The 15,738-nt window shown below is 31.4% G+C and overlaps 2 long non-coding RNA genes across 2 annotated transcripts; one reads left to right on the top strand and one right to left on the bottom strand.

Moving 5' to 3' along the window:
• Nucleotides 1–2,861: 2,861 nt before the first annotated feature.
• On the bottom strand, nt 2,862–11,210 carry LOC111429023 (uncharacterized). The gene is made up of 4 exons (XR_011640614.1): nt 10,992–11,210; nt 10,586–10,706; nt 10,448–10,530; nt 2,862–10,386 (listed from the first exon to the last, which is right to left on the bottom strand). It is a non-coding gene; the product is annotated as an uncharacterized lncRNA (long non-coding RNA).
• A 1,357-nt stretch (nt 11,211–12,567) lies between these two features.
• LOC111429106 (uncharacterized) lies at nt 12,568–13,912 on the top strand. Its single transcript, XR_002708152.2, has 2 exons — nt 12,568–12,793; nt 13,270–13,912. It is a non-coding gene; the product is annotated as an uncharacterized lncRNA (long non-coding RNA).
• Nucleotides 13,913–15,738: the final 1,826 nt, after the last annotated feature.

Genomic DNA, 15,738 nt, shown 5'->3' with positions numbered 1-15,738 from the left:
TATTTGCAGCCGATTACGTTCTTTCATCCACTGTGTAGTTATTAAAGAATATATCCTTTCGACATTGGCGTTATGTCCAGGGATGGCGTAAAGGTATTGGCACATTAATAATAATGTCTTTTTCCTTTCTAACACATCTGTTTCTTGGAAGAAAATTAACCATTTTTCATGCATGTCTTTTGTTTGCCAATCTTCATTACCTTTACGTTTCTGTATAAAATCTTTCAAGTATAACGTTTCTTCAAATACGTTATCGCCAATAATTACTCCCTTTTCTTGTAAATAGTTTGCCGTTTTTTCAACATCATGCCACTGCGGTGGAGCAGCAAGAATCATCCATGAAAATACTTCATACTTTGTGAGTGGACGACTCCACCGCTGTAAATATTCCAAAGCCGTTTTGTAATAATTATCAATTTCTTCGTCACACAATTTTATTAAATCTGAATGCTGAGGAATATTTTTTATCTTGTCATATTCAATTTTTGTTTGGATTCCTAAAAATTTAGCTGAAGCTCGCTCTGAAAGTGTGTTTTCGAGACAGTTTATGAGTTCCTTAATTTCAATAACTGTTCTATTTGACTTTTCTATTCTTTTAATTTGTTTTTCAAATAAAAATGATTGGCTGTGTAAAAACAGAAAATAAACTTGTGACAATGGGTGATTAAAGAAATCGACTATTGCTTTTGGCGGTCTGGTTTCTGCCAAAAAAAAGTCTCTCAATGGTTCACACAGCTTCAAAATACGCTCAATTGCCGGTAACAACGACAACCACCTACTTCTTGAGTGAGATTGTAAATTAGCATGAGTTACATCAGCTGCTTCACAAAACGATTTGAGACGTTCATTGCGTACTGTAAATATAGAAAAATACTTATAAATCTACAGTACTATTGATTCCACATCAATAGACAGTACGTCAGCAGATGTGGATGCTGTGTTATGTATTATGTGAGCTGGACAACCTATGCCTTCGATGTCTAATGAATTAAAAGAATAATGATGGTTAATAACTTTGTAAGCTGTTGTTAATTCTGCTGCACACACTAAAGTATCTTCTGGAGTGTTTTCTTTAATCATGAATGATGAAATATCTCGTGAAGTAGAAGCTGCCGACAAGTTAGACTTATGCCCATTAGATTTGTTGTGATCTTCTATCGAAGTCTTACCACTATGGCTCACGGAAATAAATAAATTACATACTGTGCAGTACGCTTCGAATTCACTTCTACCTTTCTTTATAAACGTCCACTCTTTCGTGTAATTATCCGAGAAATGGCACTTGCGTTTTGGCATTATAATTATAAACTTACACCTAGTCCTTTGGTATCAGACGTCGTTGAGACAATATCCTAATCGCTGCATAATACTATAAACAATAACGTCACGGTTGCTCGATTAAATATTACTGAATGTGCGTCAATGAACGCTCGGGAATAATTGTAGAAATGGGCGCAGCCAGCAAAGTGCGCGCACGCATGTTCACTCGCTGTCATTAAATCTATTAAAACAGGTTTGTTCCAACACACCAAGAAAACCGTCCCAGAACGGTTTTTATAACAAAGCAGGGTATTCTGAGATGTAATTCATATACGCAGTGCTGTTCATAGAATAGTTGGTCTATTATAATAAACGATTCTGGAACGGTTTTCTTCGTGTGTTGGAACAGACCTAACATCGCCATCTACCGGGACATTTTGTAGTTCAACCGGGACAGAAGTTTCAAACAGGTGACATGTCCCGGTGTACCGGGACCATACCCCTGGCACTTATTAACGTCGTGTTTGTACAAAGTGACGTCATTTTTAGTATCGGACCGACGGGATAGATGGCGTTATATTGCGTTATATTATGTAGATATCTACTTTATCTTGGCAGTTTAAATTAAAAATATTTTAGGATTCAAGTAGTCGTTTCGTCAATTTGTTTTTCTACTGTTTTCTAAGTTGTTTGTCAAGTTGGTTAGTGTTTTGATGCGGCTTTGTGTTTGATAGTTTAGTTTTCGATTTTTGCAAGTTATATTCCGTATATTACGAGCAGTCTTTTTAAAGACTTTAGAAACTTTACGAAATTTACGAAATTTTATTCGTGGTAAGTACATTTGATTTTTTATTCATTTCATATATTATGATCTCCAGTTTCATAATCAATTTTTAAATATAAGTTGCCCTTAAAATAATATGGAAACCAATACTCATAAAAAACCTCTGAAATTTAAAATTTAAACACTGATTATGGAACTGGATTAGGTACCTATTTGTAAAATAAATATATATGTATCTTATTCTCTTGTAGCAGAAAATGTCAAAAGGTTGCGCCATTAGTGGATGCATACAAAGGTATGGAAGTTTTTACCGATTTCCAAACCCACAAATGTATCCAGAAATGTATCAAAGATGGGTTTTATGTTGTGGGCGAGAAGACCTGCTTCAGTATGAACAGTTGAGGGTTTATAATAATTTTCGAGTGTGTGAGAAGCATTTTCGACGAGAGGATGTAGGACGTAACAACAAATTGTTAAAAGGAGTAGTACCATCGTTAAATTTACCAGGTATGTGTATGAAATTATCAAAATGTTGTTAGGACTGAGGCATATTTTTTTCACATATAGGATATCAGTACTTAGAAGTCAGTACTTCAAAGGCTTCGAATAACACGCCCACTACTCCACATGCAGATATAGGAGTTCAAATTGCTTCAACATCCACCAGTGCAATTTCATTGGAGACTCCAGGTAAGAAATTATGTGTTTTATAAATCGTTTATTTTGAAAAGCTCCCCATTTTTTATTTTCTATATGGTTAAATTACCTATAATGGCTTATAACTCGTAATAAGAGTTATTTATTAATAAATGAAACATCATTCAAAAAACGTTTAATTTCCCTTTTATTACAAAAGAATGTAGTATAATTTTTTTAAAGTTTGATTTTATATTACAGGGAAACCCCACTTAATGGGGAAACAGCGTTAATCGGGATCATTATTGGCGTGATCTATACTAATCTTTATTTTTCTAACAAATCCCCATTTAAGGATGGGTGCAATTATCCTTAGGCGTTAAGGTCGCCGTTCAATCACGTGATGTTCGCAAAAGTGCAAAAAAAATTTGTATAGTTCCGCTGTTGGTTAAAAGAGGTCGTCCTGAGCTCAATTCAGTTATTCATAGCGACGCTTTTTTATATCAGCTTACAATTAGTCATCCTACCGTTGAATGATTTTATTCGTTGGAGAATATATTCCGGTGTAGTCTTACGCGATTCCTATTCTCGATATTATTTGGTGTTTTTTTCGTGTTTTTTTGGTGTTCGAATGCCTTTTGGTTTGCGAAATCTTGAGGTTTGAAGGCCCTTTTAAAGTTATTAAACGCTTTCAAAAAAACTTTATTATTTTAACTAGTCTACAAAAAAAAACATAAAATGTACATTTGACGCCACTGTATTTTTCTTATGTAGTTTGGTTCCCTAAACCCAAAAATCACATTTAAAATTTTTTCTATGGATACGTTTTGGAGATATGATTTTTTTTAGGGGTAATTTGATTATTTGCAGCAAATCTCGAGTTAGAGATGACCGAGTTGGTCGTGCTATTCATCAAACTAAAGAGTATTGTATAGCCAATAAATGGAATTAATACTTATTCCAATCGGTTTGGTAGTTTTAAAACAATGTGAAAAGGGATTTTTTTTAGATGAAATGTGAACCAAAAATTCATTCGATATCCTTGAAGACTTGAAGAAGTTTGCTCTTTTAATAAGACAACAAGGTACGCAGAATGATGGACTATGGAGAAATTACTAAAAATTATGATCTTCTATATGTAAGAGCACAGCTTTTTCCTGTACAGGTGTCCCAACGCAAAAATGACTAAAAATTTTGGTTTATTTTATTTTTCCCGGAAACCATTAACACCAAGAAAATGAAATTTGGAAAATATGTTTAGCTTATAATAGGGCATGTTTCGAGCCTATTTGTACTTTCAATCTTCCCTTCTAAGTTACTAAACATAACCATCCCCGTTCAATTTTTGTCTAGATCTTTTTTATGACGATGATAAATACATTGGAAATATTTTATTTAGATAGACGAAAATATTCTAAAACTTTTTTGCCTCTCTGATGTTCTTCGAAAAGTTAATAGTTCCCGAGAAAAAAATTAATTAAGCAGACACTAACTGTTAAGCTGTAGCGTTGTTAATCGAAAGTTGGAATGAATTTTTAAAGAAAAAATCTTAGCAGGCTTAGCAATCTTTGTCAGAAATATTTTTGATGTTTAAATGTCAGTGGTTTTCTTACTGTTATTATTGTTTTATTTAAAATTTTGAAACGTCGAGTGAACGAGCGTAAATGCGGTAGCACTTTATTCATAAATTAATTTGAAAAACAATAATAATAGTAAGAAAACCACTGACATTTAAACGTCAAAAATATTTCTGACAAAGATTGCAAAGCCTACTAAGATTTTTTCATTTATAATTCATTCCAACTTTTGATCGACAACCCCGTTGTTGAACGGGCAGTGTTTGCTTTATTATTTTTTTTCTCCAAAATTAGTCGTTTTTGGAAAAATTTTAGAGAGACAAAAAAGTTTTAGGATACTTTCATCTACCTATGTAATTTTTTTTTAATGTATTTACCCTGTACATAAAAAAGTTTTAGCAAAAATGTAAAGGGAGTGGTTACGTTTAGTAGTTTAGAAGGATAGGTTGAAAGTACAAATAGGGTGAAAACGTGCTCTACTACCAGTTAAACATATTCCACAAATTTCGTTGTCCTAGCGTTTATGGTTTTTGAGAAAAAAAAATTAAACCAAAATTTTCCGCCATTTCTGGAGGGGTGTAGCTCCTTAGGGGAGCCCAAGTCGCCCATGGTTTATATATCAAAGTACCGTTAAAATTGCCTAAAGAATCACCCCCTGAAGTTTGGGCATGTCATTCAGATACACCTGTATATAGTTTGTTGGGTATATTTCTTATAGTTATTGAATAATTAACAAAAATTATTTTTGTTCTATCTGAAACTAATGTATGTATTTAAAAGTTAATGTTGCTATAGTGATAACCATACGCATTTATAGCTAACGATAAATTTGAAATTGCTTCTAATCAAAATTCAATTCCAAATAAATCTTTAAGAATACGTTTTCAAAATTGAAATATTTATAACTACTTGATTTACATTTCATTGTTAACCTTATTTCTTCTTGGAAGGGGGAGTATTTGTAGTGTCATATCTACAAAATCCATTTCCTAAATCCAAGATGCCACCATATATTTTTCCTTCGTCAAACAAAAAGATTTAGGGACCTTGTTTTTTTAAAAATATATCTTGGCAACAAAAATTTGTTATTATATAAAATTATTCATTCCTTTCAATAAACTCATAGAAGACACTCGTGTATAAAACTGCTTGACTAATTTAATTTTGATTAAATGTTTTATTAATTATGTTGGGAAAATAAAATCTATTAACAATCCCACAACATTCAATACATCACGAAACTGTTCAAAGTTAAAATAATAAAGCAATATTTTATTCTTTAAATATCGCCATCTATAAGACGGTTGCCAAAATACCAAAGTTAGGTTGTTCAGTAGATTCCCTTACATATTTCAATAATTACGTGAAAATTGCACATTTTTAGATAAAACACAATCCTGAGATAACAACAAATCTATTATACTTGTACTGTCACGGAATCTCTTCTTATATTACACATCTAGTGAATGAAGCATTGTCACCTTGTTTAAGTGCTTAATTTGTCATAAAAGTCAGTTTTTATTACACCCTTTTTATGACAAAGTTTAGTAATTTATTATTGTTAATATAACAACTATTTTATAAAATAAATTATGTCATTCACTACTACAATATGTGTACTTCAATCCTGTGTATTTACTTTTCTGTAATAATTTGGCAGAAAGTCATAAATGTGTTAGAAAGCAACCTCTATCGGCCTATATAGGCCCATATAAAAATGGCCATTGAACGGTGACCTTAATGGGTTAAGCTGGGCGTTACTGTATATATTTATAATTTCATTCCGATATTTTTTGACAGCTAAACAAAGGGAGAGTTTATTGGAGGAAGTTGGTGTCCACAAACAAGACGATTTATCACCAAAAGCCCAACATTTATACAGGAAAGCAGTGATGTATAAGAGGAAATTCCAGCGCCAGTGTATAACAACCCAAATAAATAAACGAAAATTATTACCAAAGAGACAACTTTTTAAGCAGTCAATTTCAAGTTTAGACAGACTAAAACAATACTTTTTTTTTGAGCCAATACGACAACGAAGGAAGAAAGTTGCAGGGGAGGCGTTATACGCTTGATGACAAAATATTGGCATTGCATTTAATGCTACAAAATGGAAAGGGGTATAAGGTGTTAGGAGATATCTTCACCTTGCCATCCAAAAGGACAGTGCAAAGGGTTTTAAAGAATGTTCCTCTACGGGCAGGACTACATCAAGCAATTTTAAATTTAATTCAAACAACAGTTAAATATTTCACCAACGAAAAGGATAAATTCTGTATTTTGTTGTTTGATGAAATGAGCATCCAACCACATTTACAATATAACACTACGGAAGATGTAGTATATGGATTTGAAGATTATGGTCTAGAGCGATCAAATAAAATTGCCAACCATGTTCAGGTGAGTGAATATATCACTATATAAAAACGATTTTAGGTATGATTCTATTTTTTTATAGGTGTTTATGTTTCGTGGCATTCACTCAAAATGGAAGCAGCCAATTTATTTCAATTTCAGTAAAAGTGCTACAACTGCTGTTAAAATCCAAACTATAATAAAAGAAATTGTATTGGCAGTAGAAGAAGTTGGATTACACATTGTCGCCACAGTTTGTGACCAAGGCCAAAATAATAGTAGTGCAATTAAATGTTTAGTGAATGAAACGAAAGAAAAATATGTTAAACAGGGTGAGGAATTGTACGATTATGTGTTTGAAGTAGGCAATCAAAAAATAATACCACTTTTTGACGTTCCTCATCTACTGAAAGGCGTCAGAAATAATTTATTGCAAGCAGATTTGCATTTTAACAAGGATCATGTACATCATGTAAGTAAACATCAAATAACATTTATTTCTTCTTGTCATTACTTTTCACACAATTATTCATTGGTATTTCTGTTTTAGATTGCTAAATGGAAAGATATTACACAAATCTATAAAATGGACCCACATATGGGAGAATTCCGAATACTAACCAAAATTACAGAAGATCATGTAAATCCGGAAAAATTTAAAAAAATGAAAGTGAGCAATTGCGCACAAATATTTAGTAGAACAGTAGCTACAGCTATAAATATATATGTAAAATCAGGTAAACATTACATTAGTTATACTACCTTCTGTTCTGATTTTTAAAGCGAATTTAAAAATGTCATTTATTTGTACAGAAGAAGCTTCAATATCTTTTCAAATACACGTTTTTAAAGTGAGGACACAAGTTAATATTTTAAAAGTTAAATCTATTTTTCATTACAAACATATAACTTAATTTGGGTTGAGATTGACGATAAATATTTAAACATTTTGACTTTATGCATATTTTAGGGTGGACTGTTGAAAATAATGAAGAATTGGGTGGAGTCAAAACCATGAAATTAGATGAGTCTGCATTAGGAACGGCACAATGCTGTTTATTCTTTGACTCCCTCTTCGACAGCTTAAATGGTCACAATACAACAACTCTAAACCATTAAGGAAGGGGGTTTCAAATAAATCAGAACACCATTCATTTTGGAGTACAGCATTAAAGGTTCTTGATTCAATGACATTTCATTTTCCTAATGGCAGACGTTCTACACCACCATCCATTAAAAATTTTATTTTAACAATAAAAAATTTTCGGCTGTATTATAAAAAATGTACAGAATTAAATTTTAAAATAATCTACCCACGAACAGCCAATCAAGATCCACTAGAAAATTTTTTCGCTAAAGTGAGGATGGCTGGATACAGGTACAATAATCCAACTCCAACTCATTTTTTAAATATATACAGAAGTATTTTAATGCATGGCATGTCGTCATCCCATTCCATAGGGAAGAATTGTGAGAACGACAATTCCGAATTGTTTTTTACATTAAAAACGTTTGTTACTCAGGTAATATTATATATATATTTTTTTATACTAAGGGCCGTTTTATTCTAAAAACTAACCTGTAACTTATCATACACATAAATGTAAAAATGGGTTTATTCACTGCATTCATGTATTCGTCGTACAAGTACTCTAGTTTCCTGAAAAACTACATCACTATTTCGTACCAGCCCTAAGGCTTACTTCTTATACATTCAATTAAATATTTTTTTCAGTCGCCACATTCGGAGGCTGAAGAAACAAGGGAAGAATTTATTATTCCAGAAGGTTGCCTATCAAATCATCCTGCAAGGAAGGCCATCCTTGCGTATGTAAGCGGATACATACTGAAAAAAATTTATCCATCCATTAAGCAATGTATTTTATGTAAGTATAACTTCATAGAATCAAACGCGTCATCGGTAGACATGTACAAACTTATACTAGAAAAAGAGTACAATGTGGAAAAGCGAAGATTATTATATGTCAAAAAAAGTTTTATGGATAAATTATTTTTGGCATACAAAATAATATTATATGTGTTAGGCAATCATCTACACAATAGAAATATTAAGACAAGAATACATGAAACTGTTAAGAAGAATATAGTATTTGACTTAGAGAAGTGTGAACACACTACATCAATACTAAATAAAATTTTAACGCATTTTATTGCGATAATTATTCACAACTATGTTAAACAAGTGAATTTAACAATGGTAGGGAGGGAAAACCGCTCCTCAAAAAGCAAGGCAAAGGCAATATATTTTCAACAAGCAATGGAGATTGCTAAAATAAAACGAAAAAAAAAATAATATATATGTAAAAAAAGTTCAATATCATTACATTAGGCAGTTGTGTTATAAGAAACCAAATTTGTACAGGTAAACGTCGTTTTACGCCAGGGTTCTGTTCCGAGAGACACCGGTATAAACAAAATCGGCGTAAAATGAACACAAATATAATGGACGATATAAGGTTAGGTTTCATGTCAATCTGAACAATCTAACATGTTTATTTATACATATCCTATATACAGAGGTGGCCCTTAATCAGTGCTTTTAATGTTATCCGCAAATGATACGTTAAAAGGTAGAAATTACCCCCTGATCCATGGGTTGTAAAACGGAGGTTGTGTTACAGAGCATGTAAATTACCTTGACGTCCAATCCCGTGTCTAAGGCGTCAAGATTGCTTTCTTTGGAAGGTTATTTTGGTCACAAAATTTAAGCACAGTAGGGCAAAAATAATTTTTATACCTGTCTGTGAATATCTTCTGAGTGACCCTTTTTATTCCACCTCCAAAAAAACTGGCAGGGAACTTTTGTCAAGACCTTTAAAAGCCCGTAGATTCTGGGAATGGTAGACAACCATTGGCTTAAATTTTAAGGAACCAGAAACATTTGGTCCCAAGAGAACAGTCAGTCTATAAAATAGGATCTATGTCAAAGTAAAAACTTTTTGAGAAATACTTTGAGAGTCAGTCTATCCTTGGCGGCTTTAAATCCAAGAGTGCTACGTTCTTCTCGCGAAATAAACGTTCTCGATGGCAACTTCTGCCAATAGAGGCCTGTTTCATCAAAATTGAAGATGAGATCTGCAGGGTAACTCCCTTATTCCACAATTTCTTGAAACTTTTGACGGTAAGTTGCTGCTGCTGCTACATCAGCGCTCGCTGCTTCGCCGCTTAGTTTAGTGCTACGGTTCGAGATTTGAATCTCGTGAACCACCCAGTGCTTGCCAAGAAAGTTTCGTCAGTGTTTTCTTGCGTCTTCAAATCAGAAAAATCAATAGTTCTTTTTCGCATATGATTATTCGTGTTACAGGAATATTTTCTTGATTGACATCATCAACCCACAATGCCAACATTTTTTCCATTTTCTCTATATTTTTGTTGTGGCTGCAAGTTAGGTTCTTTACACTTACAGCCGTTGTCTGTCGAGTGGAATGTTTTATTTTCTCAGCGTTTTTCATAATTGTTGTCACAGTGGACGGAGGTAAATTTAGAGCTCTACAGACAAAAGGTCGGGTTTGGCCATCTTCAATGCGTGTAATTACGTCTATTTTGTAATTGTCTCCAGGCTTATTGTTTTTCGTGCTTTTTACGCACGATGTTTGGGTTCTGAATCACTATTGTCGTCCATAATGAAACTACAAATTGAATATTCTTTGCCTACTGTCGTCTGATGTCGGGCGAACCGGGGAATCCCACGCCGGCACCAACCGGCGTAATTGTGAATCGGTGTAAATCGAACCGGCGCAAAACGACGTTTACCTGTATAGTAAAAACTTACATCATGAAAACATATTAATTTTTGAATCTCAGTAATTGATACCTTTTTCGCCCATCTTCTTCTCATTGCGATAGGTGGTGATAAGTGAAATAATGTTAAAATCGCATTTGTATCCTTATCTCAACCTGAAAAATAACATTTACAGAACGCATAAACAATTCATTTGTTATTAGTTATTACCTTTCGGTGGTTCTTTTTGAATATTAGAAGTGTACGTTTTAAATAGTTTATCGATATATTTCGGAAACTTGCCTTTATACCTTCCAAAATTTTGAAATTTTAATCGGAAATTTAAAGCAACCTAAAAAGTCAAAATGTTTATTATTATGCAACCTAAATACACACAATATTAAGAAAAAAATGATTTGAAAAATTCAAATGTCCGGTTAATTTGTGGTGAGTGGATTTAGAACAATAATTATTATTTTCGAAAGCAACCTCGACAAATACTTTAACAGAAAAGCAAGAATTTCGTCAACGGCGTTGTAAAACTTACAGTAATAGTGCAAATAGTATGAATTTATCGAGCAATTCTATCTAATAGGTAGAGTATAAAATAATGATTTGATAAGTAAAGTATACTTACCCGCTTCATCAATCAATTGTTTAGCCAATTCTTGCCCACTTAACTTAACTCTCTTCTTTCGGTCATACTTTACGCGAATGCACCACTCATACATTTTAATAAAAATATAGAAAATATTTAAAAATTAATGATCCACGATTTAATAACGTTTGTGCATGCTGCGACTTGCTTCGACTAAAAATTGCCAATACTGTAGAAGAATCACGTGATAGATCATGTGACCACAACGAAAACTACATAGCGGGGTTAATACAATTTTAAATTTAGTTAGTTTACATCGAATTATTTGTATTCTACTTTTAATCATAATGCAGAGTTGAAAAGTGTAAATTACACTGTGAGGAATAAACAGATTAACACCGTATTTTTAACATCTTTTAACAAAGTTATTTTGACATTCAAATGTGTTGCAACCTATTAGAATTTAGTTAAATTTACCACTTTTTCGCGGTAATATTTCATCTTATATCGAAAGAGTTAAATCACTTCGTAAAATTTTTAACAGTATCATTAATCATTAGATTATTACACATTGTTTATAGTTATTGTTCTTTTATATTAAAATAAGACTTTATGGTTATGATAATAATTTTAATAAAAAGATTATTAAAATACACAAATATCTTTTATTTTTTTATTTAATTCAACACAAAAAAGTTAGAAAATTTTATATTTAAGATTTATCACGTTAGCCGCTATTTAATATTAGTATTGGTCCGAGCCGTTCGGAGCGCTGGTGCTGTGTACAAAAATTTTACGTAAATGTCACATCTATATAAGTTATCTATGACCGGGACGGATGGCAACCCTACTCTACACCCATAGGCAGCGGCCTACGGATAACCACGTGATCCCGGTAGTATTACGCATTCCTGTGAATTAATGACAGACGTTAATTCACATGGTATAAGAGGACACTTGAGGAATGTCTTATCGTAGTAATTTCAGTAATATTTCAGAATTAACATAATAAGAAAATATTGTAATAGTTTTAGTTCTTCAAGATCCTTTATAGAATAAACTTCTTCTTTAAAAGAAATTGAAGCGTTTTCTTTCCATCGAAAACCAACCAAAAAGGGATACGAGTGGTAAACCTACAAGCCAACCGTATAACTCGTGGATGTCCGAAAGCTTGACTTGTTAATGAATAAATTGACTTAATGAAACAAATATCAAGTTAATTTCACTACTTTGGAGGATATTCATCCGAATTGAATAATACCTATTAGTTTTAACATTATGAGTACTTCGTTACTTCCTCTCCCCGTAAATAATAAAATTGGGATAATAAATTTTAAATTTAATAGCGCCATCTTTTATAAGATACCTGTAGCTAAATTATTATAATAAAAGTAATATCAACAAATCGATAAGTATAAAAAATTCTTTTCTAATATTTTCAAATTAATATAATAATAAATATAATATTATAATAATTTAATTTAGTTATAATATTATAATGTAGCGACTTTATTTTAAATTATTACAGCGTGCCATCTGTTATTGAAAAGCTAAAACTGAACTAGAATGAATGTAGTAACCAATGCGCTGTTCGTTATTTCCATTAACCGTTGAAGTTGACGTGTTGACCAAGAACGGCCAAGAACATGTCGCTTTGCTTTTCTTTACAGAAGTCGTTTTGTGGAAGCTTTAGGTTAAATTTGATTACAATGTTAACCAGTTTTAAAATATCAAATTAACAGAAATGTCATAAGTTTCTTGGGTAGTTATAATTGAATCAACAAATATGAAATAAAGAAAAGGATGAAATGGTGTAAATGGAATTTTGATTCCTAACAAAAGTAAGTATCAATCTTATCTTTTTTGTTAATAGTATTAAATTAAATTTAAATTTCAATCATATTTATGTATATATAATTTGCTACTAAAAAAATTTGTTTTCATCAACGAGAAGAATAAGAAAATTCTGAAGATCAAGGTATAATCGCAAGCAAAGGACTAGTCAAATTCCAGAAAGAAGAAATAACAATTATAATCCAAAGGATTATAATTGTTTAAAAGTAATCATTCTTATTCCTATAATTTTAATTATTTTGATGTACAAATTTTTATCATTTATCCTCTTAATAGCGAAGTACCTTATTTATATATAGGTTGTTTCATCAAGTTTTCCTTTTTTTATATAACCTTATATAAAAAGGTCCACGTTATGAACAACAATAAATAAAATAATCAAGTCAAAAACCTATACTTGATGTATTTCATTTTTGATCATTAAATAATAAAATGATGTAATTATCACACAGTTTTGTTACAGGGCATAAGAAGTGGTACTGTTAAACATCAATATTTTTGGAAAATACTGTTTTTGGATAAGTCCATTTTTAAGAATTACCACATGTGAAGAAATTCAAGTTGGTTGTATCAAGCAATGATAAACTGATTGATCCATAATATATTAATTAGAAAGAAGTATCAGCATTTTCGTGATTTTCTAATATTATTGCAAGTTTACCTTTACAACAAAGCAAGCTAAGTGACGAAAAATGTAGAAAATGTCATTTTATTCCTTCTTTACACAGAACAAGTTTCTTTTGGTTCATTTTTATAATCTTGTATAGTTAAATATGACAATTTTATAGTGCAGGTATAATTCAAAATACTATAGAAAATGGCTTGGAAAAAATAGAACAACTAACAATGTTGATAGAATATTTAAGATTTAACAATGTTTGAAAAGAGTTTCAAAACAACATCAACATCATTTGTGTGAGGAGTGTTTTAAAGTATCGACGATTCTTTAGGAATTGTTTTTTATATGCATAGAGTTCTTTCAATTTGAACTTATTACCACTTTCATTCTTATTTTCTTGTGTGTTAAGACTTTTTGACTTGAATATGACAACGACTTTATTTAAGTGCTTTATTTTTTATTAGACTTGATTAAACTGGCCAGAGTCCTCATTGCTCTTATTTTAACCACCTCACACGACCCTCACTGTTATCAGCCTTTTTTATATGTCGCCTGTGATTAGGTACACAAATGTTTTGTGAGAGAGAGAAGGGTTCTTTTTGAGGTTACCCAGTTCTTTGGATATCAAACATTTGTGTATGTGCAAACGTTTTTGGTTGGTCTTCATTGAACATAAATTTTTTATACAATAATTTATTTTCAATGAGCCTCTATTGCATTATTATTACTTTCATTCTGATTTAGTTGAATTTTTACACATGTGGTATGTGATTGGATATCAAATGTTATGTGAAAAAGACATGAGTTCTTTTTGTGTTTACTCAAATTGATCTATTTATTGATCATTTGTGTATGTGCAAACACTTTTTGTTGGCTCCATTTTGTATGTCTTCAATGAACAATCTTTTGGATAATTTATTATTAATAACCCTTCATTTTCTTTAAGAATGTGTTTCAATTTTTCTTACTGGCCTGATTAGATGTTCGGCGGTATCTGCACTTTTCTTTAATGAATTAATACTCATTAATTTGCTATTCAACACGTTTCTGCAGGGAATATTAAGGAATGTCGAGTTTTATTTAAAATTATGGGGCATTGTTATGTCGTAACAGAGATGTATGCGTAGTAAAACTTACTTGTATTTAAAATAACTTTTATTCTGCCAAATAATAAGTAGAAAATACACTAGTAAGTTAGTATAACGTGAACACTTGTTATGCGTATCTCGTTCCGCGTCGCACAGTGGTTCAGAAAAGCCCGTTTTCTGAAAAAAATCGATAACTATTAGTACGAAAGGTATTTTTGATTTTAATTTGGTATTTGATAGTTTTTCAATATTATAAAGGTTTTTACCAAATATTAGGCATTATCGCTATTTAAAGTCCTTCATATGAAAAACTACGAGTCAATATCACCAAAATCGAGTATTTATGGGGCTCTCCTATCAAAAAGTATAATGTGCAGAGCCCGGACAGTTTAGGAAACGTGCGCCCTCTACCCGAAACGAATACCTTGACATCGACGCATAGATTAAATATATAAATATACTAATATAGATGGTGGGTTCCCCACCTTAAAATGAAACGCTGTTTTTAGTTCAGACTAGCCCTCATTTAGCGCTAGTAGCGCGGTAGCATTTTACTCGGGAATTTTAAAAATCTTTAGAATTAGGTTTTGGTTTGTTTTAAAACCATGCATGATAAAATTTTACAGAAACAAATTCACTATAAGCAAAAATTGTTAATTTTGTTTATAGAGAATTTGTTTCTGCAAAATTTCAACATACACAATTTTAAAACGAAATTTTGTTAAGTCAAAAACAATTTTAAGTTAAAAAATATGTTAAAATAGAAACAAAAAAATAAAATAAACTAAATTAAGAAACAAAATGATGAAATAAAAATTACAAAAAAGAAAGTAAAATTAAGTAGGTAATTAAAAATAACATAAATAAAAAACATTAAATTTGTAATTGTTTAACTTCAGCAATTTTTCGTTTTTTTGCACGAAGAGTGTCGCACTTTTTTAAAGCTTTAATGTTTAGAGGATCGTTAACATTTCTCTTGTCATAACCTTTCCAGATAGCGTTTATGTTTTTCACCCACATATGTACATAAAATTTAACAAACATATTACAAAAAATTTTAAATAAATTGTGTTCCGTACAATTAAATTTCGGATTTTCCATTTTTGATAAATAAAAAATTAATTTCTTTTTAATAGAACGCTGGTTAGCTATTTTCGGTAACTTGTTATGTATTATTTTGGTGCCTTCTGAAAATAACACCTGTAGCTTATCGCTTGGCTGCAAC

Source organism: Onthophagus taurus, chromosome 6 (assembly GCF_036711975.1).
Source record: "Onthophagus taurus isolate NC chromosome 6, IU_Otau_3.0, whole genome shotgun sequence".
NCBI classification, from domain to species: domain Eukaryota; kingdom Metazoa; phylum Arthropoda; class Insecta; order Coleoptera; family Scarabaeidae; genus Onthophagus; species Onthophagus taurus.
Note: the sequence above shows the minus strand (reverse complement) of the source record. Positions and strands in the feature narration are given on the sequence as shown.